General features: G+C 44.4%; 1 protein-coding gene across 1 annotated transcript in view; it reads right to left on the minus strand.

Annotated features, from left to right (window-relative positions):
• Positions 1 to 14,011, minus strand: part of LOC147703577 (uncharacterized) — a 328,904-nt gene that overhangs the window by 263,887 nt on the left and 51,006 nt on the right. The window lies entirely within an intron of this gene.

Genomic DNA, 14,011 nt, shown 5'->3' on the forward strand with positions numbered 1-14,011 from the left:
GGATTGGCTTCTGAAAAAGAAGCATGTGCGCTGGGAAAATGTTCCAAGGAAATAAACCAATCCCACTGGTCCCCACCTCAGACAGCAGTGCAGTCTGCCATTTTACACAGCTATGTAGCTAATAATGGCTCGGACATTAATGATATTCCCACCTTTCCACAGATGATACCACAGCAAAAATATTCTCATACTTTTTAAGCACAAAAAGTACTAACATTTGCCATGTTCTAGGAGATACAGTGATGACAGCAAGATTAGTGGGGGTCATACCACCCCAAAGTGAGTAGAGCCACATATAAGCACCACTCGCGCACAGTGTCACTTTCTTTAATCTTTCTCTTTCTTTACCCTCCACGGAGTTCTTTCCCATTCCCTCGAATTCCCTCGATAAAGAGTCCTCTCCATAGAACAGGGAGGGGGAACGAAGTGAGAAATTACTTCTAACTACAGATTCCTCACCCTTTAAAATAGCTACCACATCAGTGCTTCCAAAAGGTGGAGGGTCTTGTGGGTAGACTCAGACCAGAAAGTCCTGCAGGACTCAAAGACCAAGTGGCCTTTCCAGAAGCCAGGAGTGTTTTGTAAATGTGTGCATTAATGACCATGTTGTGGCCTGGCAGATGTTGAGAACAGGTAGCCCCTTTTCAATGCTGTCATTGTGGCAATGATTCTGGCAGAATGACCCACCCAGGCCCTATCATGGTTCCTTCTTAGCCAGTGTATAGTAGACTTTGATGCAAAGGACTAGCCACCTTTGCAGATTCCTTTTCTACACCGTCTTTCTACTGTTTGCTTCAGAAAATTCTATAAAGATTCAGTCATCCACAGGATGGCCCTTTGCACGATCAATATAAACTGACTCTTTTAGGGTACAGCCAATGGTGACACTATTCTTCCAGCGAGAGAGGAGGGAGGCATAGCTAAAAACGTTGATAGAATGATGGCTTGGCCTAAGTGAAAGAAAGTCACAACCCATCTTAGGAAGCTCACCTAGGTCCTCAGCATCCCATGTGTCTGAGAAGAAGGTGGTATATGGCAGTTGTGGTAAAGGAACCTGCAGCTCACTGACAAGGCACACTAATGTGACAGTGATAAGGAAAACAGTTTTGATTGCCTAGAGTGGTAAGGAGAACCTATGCATTGGCTAGAAGAGTGTGCAGATATGGAATGTCAAAACTACATTCAAATACAATTGTTGTACAAGAAATGAACTTGGAGAGATGACGAGTCAAACCTTTTGTGAAATGCACTACAACCTGTGAATAAAGGCAGTTGGTTAGGTAAACAGGCAGACAGATAACTTTTTATTGTGTACGTTCCAAGTCCTTGATGAACTAAGGAGAGAACAGACAACAAAACATATGAATGTTTAGCTTGCAGAGCATTGGTATGACCGCTGTCAATTCATTGAACCCCTTGCCGTTTTTTCTATGTTATGTTATGCTTTAGTAACTCATGTAACTATGTTATACGGTTTCCCTTTCTATGTTATGCGACGCTCCAGCAAATGATGTAACTATGTAACAATGTTCTGAAACAACGTCCTACCTGATGTAAAGCGCTCTGATACCTTCGGGTCTAGCCAGCGCTATATAAAACTTTTCAAATAAATAAACTGAAAGCATTTAATTGCTGTTGCTCAATCTTCACACATGGTGGGGTAGGTTGTGGAGAATAGCATGCAGAACTATGCCCTTTTGTTGAAATAGACGGTCATCCAAAAGTGATAGCCGGACCAGAGGGCAAATGTTAAGCAGCTCTGGGTACCATACTCCCCAGACACAGTCCATGGCAATTGAGATGACTTAGGCCAGACTCACCTTGATTTTTCTCGAGATAGGAGAGGTAGTGATGGAATCGTGTACAGGTGCATGGTGTGACATCTGAGCTGGAATGTTTCAAAGTGAATGCCTTGGAGAAAAAAAGTTTTGGCACTATCTGCTCTTAACAGTAACAAATGGATCTACCCAGAGGGTATCCCATTGATTCGAAGAAAGTATCTGTCACTTTGAGATGGAGACACCACTCTTGGTCTACCAGACAACATCTGCTCAGTTCGACAGCACTAGCAATCAGGGACCTCACTAGGTGTTCGGTTACTAACGAGATCTGTGTTTATCAGGCTGTTTCCAGAGATGTAGGGCAAACTTATACACAATCCAAGCCTAGATTCTGCCCTGCTTGATGTAGAACCACATAGCAGTCATGTTCTCCATGAGGGCTTACAGCAGCTTCCCTATGAAGGATTGCAGGAAGGTTTTCAGGGCCAGACCAATGCCTGGATTGTCAGAAGATTGATGTGGAGCCAGCTCCTCACCAGAGACCAGAGGTTCCCTAATCTCCACCTATCCCAATGTACCACCCTATCCCAGCAGTAACACATCTGTCACAACTGTGAGCTCTGAGAGGGAAGGGGAGAGTGGCCTGCTGCAGGTCACATTGGCACTTGCCATCCACCATTGCAGGTCCTGAGCCATCTCCGGCAATATCAGAATGTAGTTGGACTGGTGGCTTTAGTGCAGGGCCCATTGGGATCTGAGGGTCTACTACAGGGCCTACATGTGCCACCTAGTGTTCAGAATGAGAAGAAAGCACAAAGACAGGGGACCAAAATGCCTCAGAGCCATCCTCATCAAGACCCAGAACTGTTACCGAAACAACAAGAGCATATCCTAAAGGTTCCCAGGCTCACTGCAGCTGTGGCAATGCTGAGAATGTCAGTGTATTCAGGATCATCCCAATAAATTATATCCCCTGAGTAGGGCATTGGTGGGACTTTGCTTGTTGATGATAAACCTAAAAATATATATTTCAAGATATGGGCCATCATCTGGAGGTGACCCATGACTGACTGTGGAGAGCTCGACATTAGCAGCCAGTCATCGAGGTAGTGGCATGCATGCATACCTGAATTCTGAAGATGGGCAGCAACTACTGCTATCACTTTTGTGGAAACTAGAGAGACCAAAGAAAGGCTGAAGGGGAGAATAGCATATTGGAAATGTGCTGACTGCACTGGAAACTTCAGCTTGTTGCTGTAGGACTGCAGGACGGGCCAATGAAAATACATGCCCTGCAAGTCTAGGGACACCATCCTGTCTCCTGGGTCTAACCAAAAAGATTCTGTGACAGAGTGAGCAGTTTGAATTTCTCCATCCTCAGAAAGGCAATCAATGGCCAGAGGTCCAAAATAGGCCTGAGGCCTCCATCTTTCTTCAGTACGAGGAAGTAGCATGGGTATCACCCATCTCCTTCTCTGAGCCAGGCACCTGTTCCATTGTCCTCTTAGTAAGGAGACTGCTCACATCCTGCATCAGAATTGCATAGTGATCCTCTGTAGGGGAAGGTGGAGAAGAAAGGAAGTCCCTTTGACTAATCCTCCCTCTCCAATGTGATAGGTCTCCAGCTGGGGAGGAAATCCCATATCCTGCCTCCTGCTGGCTGGACATGTGCCTTTGAAGGCAAACTAAAGCAGTCTTGTAGCTGCTGCAACAGCGGAGGAGCAGTTGGAATGATAGCTGCACATGCAGATGCAAACAGTCTTAGCTGCTGCCAAGTTCTCTACCGTGAAAAAAGCTGGGTCTACTGCACAGGTTAGGAGGGATGGTGCTTATGGTAAGCTAGCCCTTTATTATAGTCTACAAAATGTCGTTACTGTTGGTTAGGTTGCTTGGCTTAGACCAAAATCCCCAATGATCAAGCTGTGATGTGACTGTCCTTAAATTGGTCTAGTGCTGAATCATCCCTTTCTCTAAATAACCTGGACAGGGCATGCCCATTAGGGATGTTTACAGAGCTTCTGAAAATTCAATTGGTCTCATCAAGGTGTGCCTTCTAAGCACAACGCTAGGGCCAGTAGGTATGGAGTGTCCAGGATGGCGTGAAAAACTAGGCTACGTCCTGGCCACTTTGTATTGTTTAGGTCAATGAGAACCTGAGGGCTTCGACAGTGACCAGGTCTCTCAAAGCATGGATTTAGATACTTTGGTTCCGAAATCTTGGACCCTGCTGCAATATGGGTCCGAGGCCCACCCCTCATGTCACAAAATGTCATCGTACCATGACGAATTTGGTGTCGACAGACCGGTAATGATTAGGACATTATCCCTGTGCATTTGCGTCGTAATCAAGCAATGCTAACACCCTTAAATCATGGTTTCCGTTCCGAACCCTCGGACTCCATTTTGTGAACGGCATCCATTTTATGGCTTGCCCTCATATAAGTCAATTGATAAAGGCCGAGCCTGATCTAAAAGGACACGTCCACCTTAGCTGACTTCTCCATGACCTGGTCGAGCTGACTCCACTGCCCCCAGCCAAACCTGTTTGGGCAGCTCCTCGCCCAGTGGCCGAATAAGATAGCATCGATGCATAACATGCCATAAACCATTCACTACACACAGGCCATGTTTTCTACACACATACACCTGTCCATGTTTCTTGTTTATGGCCAGTTTTACGACAAGGAGGTGCCCGAGTTTATTGGGGTTTCATCGATATCTGATGGTAGTTCTGTGTCGGACTGGGTCATCCATCACAAACTGGACATCTAAAGTATAGGTTTAACATCGTGACTTTGCCCTTTTTATGTTGTGGAAATATGTGCATAACCGTATTGTAAACCAAGGAATTCTTGCCTAGAGCATATATTTTTGTATAAAAGGAGCAGGCTGGTTCTGTAAAAACGAACAGTCTCCTGAGAACTTATGACCCGTGCTGTTATAATTCTAGGACGCATGTTACTTGGTTGCAACCAATAAAACTCGATCTCTGACTTCACCTAGAAGACTCTTGGTTTCTGTGGTCCGGAACAGGGAGAACCCAGAGGTCTTCGGGTGTTATCCCTGGCACCACCGGGTTCCTAAAAACCCGGCACCTCAATACCAAAAAGGCATATTCTATTAAGAGATATAAGGTCCAAGGAAGTCGAGGAGGACATGTTCATTCCAAAAGCATTAATTTGTGTTAACTCTCTAGCCAGAGAGTTGGTCAGAACAGAATTCAAATTCACTTTTGTTGTCAATACCTGAACTACCAGGCTTTTCAGTGTAGGATGATTTGTCAGTAAATCCTGATAACCAGGAGGTCAACTACCAGTGGGCCAAAGCAGTGCTTAGTCCATGTTGCCATCAGGGTGGCAATAAGCGTGACACTGAAAGGCAAAAGAGGCTCAAATGTCAGTGTCAGTGTCCATATACGGTTGTGTCCCATTTGACGTTTTTGCGATTATGGCACATCTTTAACTTGCACACACTGGAAGACTTTGAACAGGAGCTGGACTTTTTAAAGGAGCAACCTTGTGATTGGGATCACAAGCGGCCCTGCGATTTGGATAGGGATTGGGATTTGGTCTTTGACCGCTTTGCCTCATGAGCCCGGTACAACATCGGGTGCAGAATGGCATACCTGTCACATAATTTTGAGGTGTGACCAGAGACCAAGCACCGTAAATATATGCTGTTTGGTCCGTGACAGGCATCTGCTTTCTGCTGACTCAACACTGTTTGAATCCTGTTACCTTTTCCCTAGCATATTGCCATTTGAAGTATTTTGTAGTCACAGAGACTGACAAGTTGGGAGCAAAGCTCTGAATCCTATAAGAGAGGAACTGACATCAGTGCACAGGGATGGCGCTTATTTATGGCGCCATGACGATATTTCTTGGAGGTACACAGTGGCTGCAGAGCTACACTCAGCCAACATTCAGCATGTGAGAGCACTGCTGGAAAATGTCTGCGGATCCAGCATGGTGACCTCGAATATTCTAAAGGCAGTTATAAGTACCCATCAGAAATACAGGTAGGGAGAGTAGTAACTGATGTCCTATGCCAGTAAAGAACAGAGAAAAATTATATTTCTGCTAAAGAAGGAACTACTGAAGTGAACAATATTTTTGTATCAGAGTGCAGTTGTTAGAGATACCTATGTAATGTGCTTGAAAGGTAAACTAATCACCATTAGTCACCTTTACTTTCCTTCAAGCACAGGTAGGGACATGGTTCTATAAATAAAAAGGTTTTGAGAGATTTCCTGAAACTGGAGCGGTTGGCTTCCTCTTGGAGTTTGGTTGGGAGGGTATTTCAAAATGTTGCGCCAGTCGATGAATGCAAAATGTACCCCAGCAGCTTTCCAACTGTCAAGGTGTTGAGCAGCAGGCCCTTGCCAGAGCACAAAAATCTGACAGTCACATGTTTCTAAAAGACGTGGTTGAGGAAGACAGGCTTCTTCATCTACAGTGTTCTGTGTCCATTGTCAGGACTTGACGTTTGACTGGGGCTTTGACCAAGAGCCAATGCCATGCCATATTTTGGGTAATATTGTTATAGTTTCAGCTTGAAAATTATCCACTTTTACTTATTTTTAAATCCATTATCTCTGGTTCATTGTCCAGGTATGCAAGGCATAGTGAGTTTATGCTGTCTAATCTGGACAGATGTGTAGCACGAATCAGGGATGTCCATTTGCTAAAATCCAAAAATGGCAGGATACTTTTATCAACAAAAACTTAGCTTACACAATCCAACCACCTCAGAGGTCTGTAGATCCATTCGGAGGTCATGCTCGAACCACAGGGCCAAAGATGTTACTCTTTCTTTCATACTGTGAAGAAAACCCAGTGAGCCAGGCCAGTGGAAGGGGAGATCGCCTGGACGGTCCAATATCGACTATCAACATGTTCTATTTTGCCACATTCAACACCAGGTGGTTTCCCAGCATTCTATCCTTAATGGCAGAAAAGTATGCCAACGTCCTTTCTTCTCATGTTTCCAAATTTACGAATAGGGTGCTGTCAGTACTCACACTAGAGTTGAATGCTCATCTCATGACTTGGAGACACCAACACCAGCAATGCATATTGCTTTTAAAAACCAGGGGAGACAGTATACATGCCTACAAATTATCAAACGTTTCTTGGGACTTAATCTATTATGACCTAGTTGCATTAGGTCTCTGCCATCTAACAGGAAAGTCCCCGCCTGCTTTTCTTCATGGTCAGCACCATCATTCCGAGTATACTCTCTATCCATTCCAGCAGCAAGCGGCAGCTAACTGTGTTGGAAGGCACCTGGTGTGCCAAAGAATATAAAGCCTGCCAGCTGCACTCATCTGCTCTCTAAATCTTGTTGTCCTTAACACCAGCAAATGCTAGTTCAGTCCCAGGTATGAGGTGCAGCACAGACAGTGTCAGGGGTGAGGTGCAACACAGACTGGCAACTAACTAGTTTTCTGAGTCTTTGAAGTTGGCATGGAGAGTGCTGCTGACTGATACCAACATTACTTTGGTATGTTTGAGATGGTTTTATACCCCCTAGGTTCATCCAATAGGAAAGGGAATTTCCAGAGAAATTGAATCGCCAATGTATGTTATTTCAGTGGAAAGGGCCAACATCCTTTTGTAAATTTCTCATGAATGATCTTTTTATATATCAGAGCCTCTTGTGGCCTGAGTGCCTTGATGATACTGAGAGGTCAAGGTCCTACTGTGACGACAAACATCCTAACCTAATCAACAGTTGTTAAAACCTAATTGACCACATCTCAAATACAGGAATCCAACTGTACTCATAACAGTGATGATTGAAATAAAGGGGTATAAATATTTCTTAATGGTGCTTCTAAAACCTTCCACTTAATCAACTAATTCTACCTTTCAACCAAATGACATGAAGCAAGATGCGTAGATTGCATACCAATAGTCAAGGTGAGCACTTTGAAGATCTTAAATGTAACTAGGTTATCTTCTCCCTTTTCAAGCTCCTTTGAAAAAAAACAGTTTTACGCCTAAACAACAGTATTCTGTAGGGCTATTTAGGCATGTCTACAAGCCATTTTACCCAAGCACTACCTAAGATTCTACTCCTACTCTACCTAATCTTCAGCCACCTGCTCACATAATAACAGTGTGTTAATGACTACATAATTCAGCTGTCTCCTTCCAATAGAATCTTCATTGTGCAATGTCCCTTTACTGGAACTGACTTATAAAAACTATTATTGTCCTATTGGGGGACTAAGATAATCCTGGCGCTCATAAATGTACGCCTTGATTCTATAGCATAGGCCCCAATTAATTGCAGTGCTCTAGGGGAGGGGAATCACCCTAAACCCTCCAAATCTTGACCCTAAGGTCTTTTACAAAATGAAAACAGTCCTCAGCACACACATGTATATACAAAACATTTCATTATTGAACACTGGAGAAGTTAGAGTGATCTACAGAATACATCAAGAGTACTGGTTATGTTTTGCTCTCCATTATAGGTGAGAGGAAAAGATTGAATTGGCGAGCATGACAGATAGGGACTGTGTAATTTACAGCAAGGTGTAGGATCTTATCACATGTCACATGTCTCGTATTGGTCCTCGACAGTCACTGCAATAGTCATGGTGGATTGCGAAAGACTGAAGTATAGGGCACCACGGAACGAATTACTGGTAGAAGAGGCACATTCAGCACAAATGTGGGGTACTAGTATATGATCTAGACATTGTCAAGCATAAAATACTTGATGCATGGGTTTCCACCTTACACAGTAGGTTGTGATTTCTCCTCTGTCTGTATGCATCAACCGAATATGAAACTGCACAGTGGTGAAATGTTTCTTCACCATGTTTTAAATGAACTGCACAACATTCTGTGTATGACTGGATTTTGAAATTGGTATTATCATGTTCTTTTATCCCTGAAGAAGTCGCGGGGTAATCTCCTATCGACGAAACACGTGGTGTTGGCTGGTGGTAGAGAATTAAAGACAAAGTCCAGAAAATAACGAACCATTCTTTTGTGAGCAATTATTAATAATGACATGCTTTGTATATTCATGCGTGTGCTGAGGATTGTAGTCATTTTATTAGGAATATTCACTAACTTGGAACTAAAGCTGGCAAGTTGATTGCCTACTGTAGAAGGGCATTCCTTCTGATCAGGATCCTTCTTCCACCATTGCGCAAATGTATGCGGACATCTATTGGGTATCTCAGGGTGCCAACTATCCTTTTTCGACTTCAATGCCCATGGTTCACTAGAAGTGCACAAGACTTGGAGATTAACTAATGATCCAACCATATGAGAGGGATAATGAAATTGCATACGAGTAAAAACCAATTTGGTAACAACCAATCCAACTGATGGCTTACAAGATGTGGGGCCCCATCAATGTGGTGGATGAAGTTGAGATTGTGAAGCATGGCCAGCACATTCTTCTTCAATGAGTGAGAAGTAATATCTCTGAGCATGTTCAAGTCTCCGAGAACAGTCACTTCACTGTGCATCCACTCTGTTTATTAGCAAAAAGTCTCCCACAATGCATGAAGGTCCTCATCTGGAATCAATCCAATAATTACTGACATAGGTAGCTCCTGTGAAGACAACACAGTCAAAATCTCAAATGAGGTGTAAGTGAGAGTTTGCAATCCACATGATGAAGGAGGTGCTCTAATTTCTTCCCCTTGTAGAGACCAAAAGAAGCAAAAGAGGAATAAGAATAAGGAGAATAAGGAGAGCCAATAAGTCAGTCAATTGTTACAGTTATTAAAACATGTTTCAATCGCTACCAAATGGCTAAATTGCTCTCCCCTTCTATAGTGGCTTGTCTTCCCATATACTTCTCTCATATTGTGTCTTATTTAGCTGGCAACTATCCCTAGGCTTACGGATAAGATATAACAATTCCAGCATGGAGCAGTGGCCTAGCCTTATCTCTTACCATCCCTTTAATGCCCATATTTGTGGCACACAAATGTTGAAATAATCCAGCACCCCACCAGTCAACAGTTCTCCGTCACTGCCTCAGATTCATTGGATTACAGCAGAATTTTCCTACCCATAAAATTGCCCAGGGATTACATGTAGCTAACCAATTGGTGAGGGTGAGGACGGTGCACCAGAAATGAAGTCAAAGAAAGCTTCAAGTTTATCCAAAATGCCCTTTATTCTGAAAAAAAAATGTCAAATTCAACCACAGCCAAATCGTTTCGTTCCATTGGAACTTCGTCAGGGATCAAATGTCTCAAAAAGGGCTCAAATGGTCCTGTGCCCATAGAATCAAATTCATACAAAGGCCTCTCGCCTAGAGGTCTTTGTCCTGCAACCTTGTCCGCTGCTACAGGAGTAGCTTTGCTGTTCTTTTCTGCCCGTGAATTATCCCTGAGGAGAAGACCACCTGCGTGGCCGCAGAGGAGGTGAGAGGCGCGGCCCCGGGACTGCGAGGACCAGCATTCACCATCAGCAGCTGGGTCCTCTTCCCGCGTGAGCCGCGCCCCCTCCCAGAGCCCGCCTCCAGCTGACTCTATTTTACCTCTTGCGGCCCCCGCTATGCGGGTGCCGCTCGCCTAGAGGTCTTTGTCCTGCAACCTTGTCCGCTGCTACAGGAGTAGCTTTGCTGTTCTTTTCTGCCCGTGAATTATCCCCGAGGAGAAGCCCACCTACGTAGCCGCAGAGGAGGTGAGAGGCGCGGCCCCGGGACTGCGAGGACCAGCATTCACCATCAGCAGCTGGGTCCTCTTCCCGCGTGAGCCGCGCCCCCTCCCAGAGCCCGCCTCCAGCTGACTCTATTTTACGTCTCGCGGCCCCCGCTATGCGGGTGCCGCTCGCCTAGAGGTCTTTGTCCTGCAACCTTGTCCGCTGCTACAGGAGTAGCTTTGCTGTTCTTTTCTGCCCGTGAATTATCCCCGAGGAGAAGACCACCTGCGTGGCCGCAGAGGAGGTGAGAGGCGCGGCCCCGGGACTGCGAGGACCAGCATTCACCATTGGCAGCTGGGTCCTCTTCCCGCGTGAGCCGCGCCCCCTCCCAGAGCCCGCCTCTACTCTCCAAAATTGCATTTAAACAAGCCCTTCAACGCGCATCGCGGGACGCGCGCGGGTCGTCGCCCGGGCAAAGGGCGGGCCCGTTTAAGCCCGTTCAAGACTGAGCAAGACTGGACTGGGCCTACTCCCTTACATTAACTTCCTGGCATCCCTTTGTATTCTAGTAGCTTTCCATCAGATAAGTTTTATTTGCGCTTCTAACGTGATTCTATAGCGAAATCATGTCCACAAAGGGAAGCAGGAGCAAGACGGCTCAGGGGTTGGGCCAGATTACTGGCCCAATTCATCAATTTATTACCAAAGCTAACAAAGCAATCAACCAGGGGATTGTACTGCTAGAAAGACGTGTCTCGCAGGACCTTGCTGCGGCACGAAGGTCTTCAATGGGCCTTTTGGCCCTAGCCACAACACCAATTCAGACGGGTACAAATGCCCCATTATTGCATGAAGCCTGTGCTGACATACACACCATCCCAAGGAGTGTTGACCTATCTGCCACATGTCTCTCTTTGGGAGAAGATACCATGGAAGACCTGGAGAAAACACCGATCATGGTGATAAGCCCCACCCAATCGGTCCCGCAAACATTAGTAGATCTTCCGATTATAACGGATAAGGGGACAAGGGAGGGAGCAATCCCTAAACAAAACGGCGCTAGGCCAATAGATAAATATAAACAACACTGCCCTCCAAAGCATAAAAGACCCAGAAAATCTCCCCGTGTATCTCCAAGAAATAATTCATTAAACTCCTCACCTGTAGATACAGATGACCTCCCTGCAGCAGCTGCATTTTCGGATGCTGATGAGAGGGGGCTTGTTGCTAGCCATAAAAACAACTCTGATTTAAATGCGCAACTGCTAGCCACCATTAAGAATCTAATAAAGACCCAATTACTCCCAATTGAACGATCTTTAATGAACATCGAGAAACAAATTGCCAGGCTTATCAACCATTCAAGTCACCTAAAACCTGCTAGCAGATCCGATAGTCGCATTGTAATTCTAGGAGACTTTAATTGTCATTTATGTCCACATAGCGGAACAAGGGTCTGTGATTTAAGAGCCCCAAATGGCGACTATATTACCCACTTCGAGCATACAACTGTTGGGAACCAACTAAACAACTTACTACATGAATGGGATTTGGGCTTCTTCAACGATCTAACTGTGCCCATGACTGATTTTTTACCTACATTTCATGGAAGGGGGTCACTCACGACAATAGACTTCATTTTGATGTCCAATAGTTACCATGGCGATGCCCTAGAAGCTAGGAGAGAAGACTTAGTTATGAGTGACCATTATCCGATTAGCGCCAAAATATACACTCCCTCTAGTAGGATTAAATCTGGGGGCATAATAGAAAATCTTTACTCACATTCTATATTTCTATCATCTAGAAATGGTTACACCATAAAATGGTCTAAAGTTGATACGATCAAGTTCCTGGAAAAACTGATAACGTCTGACCCTGACCTCTTTCAGACTTGCCTTGAACACCCCCCTAATCCACGAGCAATTAAATCTGCCTTTGAAAAAATCGCAATACAAATTAGGAAAAATCTAACCAGAAAACATAAAGAAAGTACTGCGGCCAAGAGTCCAGGCTGGTTTAATTATGAATGTTCAAAAACACATAACATTCTAAAGGCCGTACTTAAAAAATCTCCTAAAAACTTATTTGAAATAAGATCTGCACGTGCTGCTTACAGACAGGCAATCAAAAATAGGAAAAGGGAACTGAAAGATGCCGCCTGGGAGGCATTAATAAAAGCAAGCACCCTAAGGGACAACACGGCCTTTTGGAGGGAGGTAAACTCCCCCTTCTTTAAGGATAGGACGTCTGACCTCATAGAAATCGCCATCACCGAGGAAGTCTGGATAAACTATTTTACAGATTTGTATAAATTAGATGAGCAGATTGAACCACCCAACCTCGAAATACTGCCAGCGGAGGGAAATGACTCGCACAGAAGCCAGAAAGAGTCATTTCCGCTTCTCACCCACTTTAATTACTCAGAGGTGGAATTGGCTATACTTGAAAGCTCTAATGCTAAAGCACCAGGTCCGGACGGAATTCCCATTGATGTATTCAAAGATAATATTCATCTCTGGGCGCCAATCATCACAAATGTACTTAATTCTTATGCTCTCGAAGGTTTCCCTGCAACATGGCAAGAAGCAATAATAATACTTATTTTTAAAAAAGGAGAAAGAATGGACCCAAAATGCTATAGACCGATTTCTTTACTGGACTCTATGATGAAGGTGGCCGGGAGAGTCTTGTTAAATCAACTACAAGCGTGGGCCCAGGACAATGACGTTCTCTCTAAATTTCAATATGGTTTTGTTTCCGGCCTTGGGACAGTGTAGCAATGTCTTAACTTAACTTAGCCCTGATTACAGATAAATATCTAATGGCTAAGAAGAGCAATTTATACATGACTTTTGTAGACTTAAGCTCTGCTTTTGACTGTCTTAATCATAGCATACTTTGGTCTACCCTCACAGACCTGGGAGTTGATCCAAATATACTTGCTTTTATAAAGGAACTGTACCGAGGAGCTGGGGCCAAGGTCCATTATGGAAAGGATGGAACCTGTACACATAAATTTCCTATAAGAAAGGGGGTCAGGCAGGGCTGCATCCTTGCCCCTTTTCTTTTTAATCTTTATATAAACAGTGTTGCAGACTGTCTGGCCAAATTGGACGTTGACTATCCTAAAATAAATGGCCATGCAGTCCCAATCCTTTTATACGCGGACGACGCTGTCATTATGTCCAGGACACAGCTAGGCTTACAAAAAGCGCTGTCAGCCTTTTCCATATTCATGGGCTCGAGAGGCCTTAAGATCAACGTGAGTAAAACTTTTACCATGTGCTGCAGTAACAAAAAGAACATTTCATGTAACACTTTCTTAAACTCAACAAAGATAAGTCTAACGAAAACCTTTAGCTATCTGGGTGTACACTTTAACAACAAAGGGACATGGAACGCAGCCATTCATACACGCAATTTGGCTTTCATTAGACAAATCGGAGCCCTAAAGAAGTTTGCAAAAAAACTAGGTGGGAAACCGGTTGGGATTTTGCTGAACATCTATGCAGCCAAATGCGTCTCTACAGCAATATATGGTGCTGGAATCTGGGGCATGGCGGACTGCCGCGAGATACAAACCAGTGAGAACACATTTTTGAGATA

This window comes from Lissotriton vulgaris, chromosome 7, assembly GCF_964263255.1.
Source record: "Lissotriton vulgaris chromosome 7, aLisVul1.2, whole genome shotgun sequence".
NCBI classification, from domain to species: domain Eukaryota; kingdom Metazoa; phylum Chordata; class Amphibia; order Caudata; family Salamandridae; genus Lissotriton; species Lissotriton vulgaris.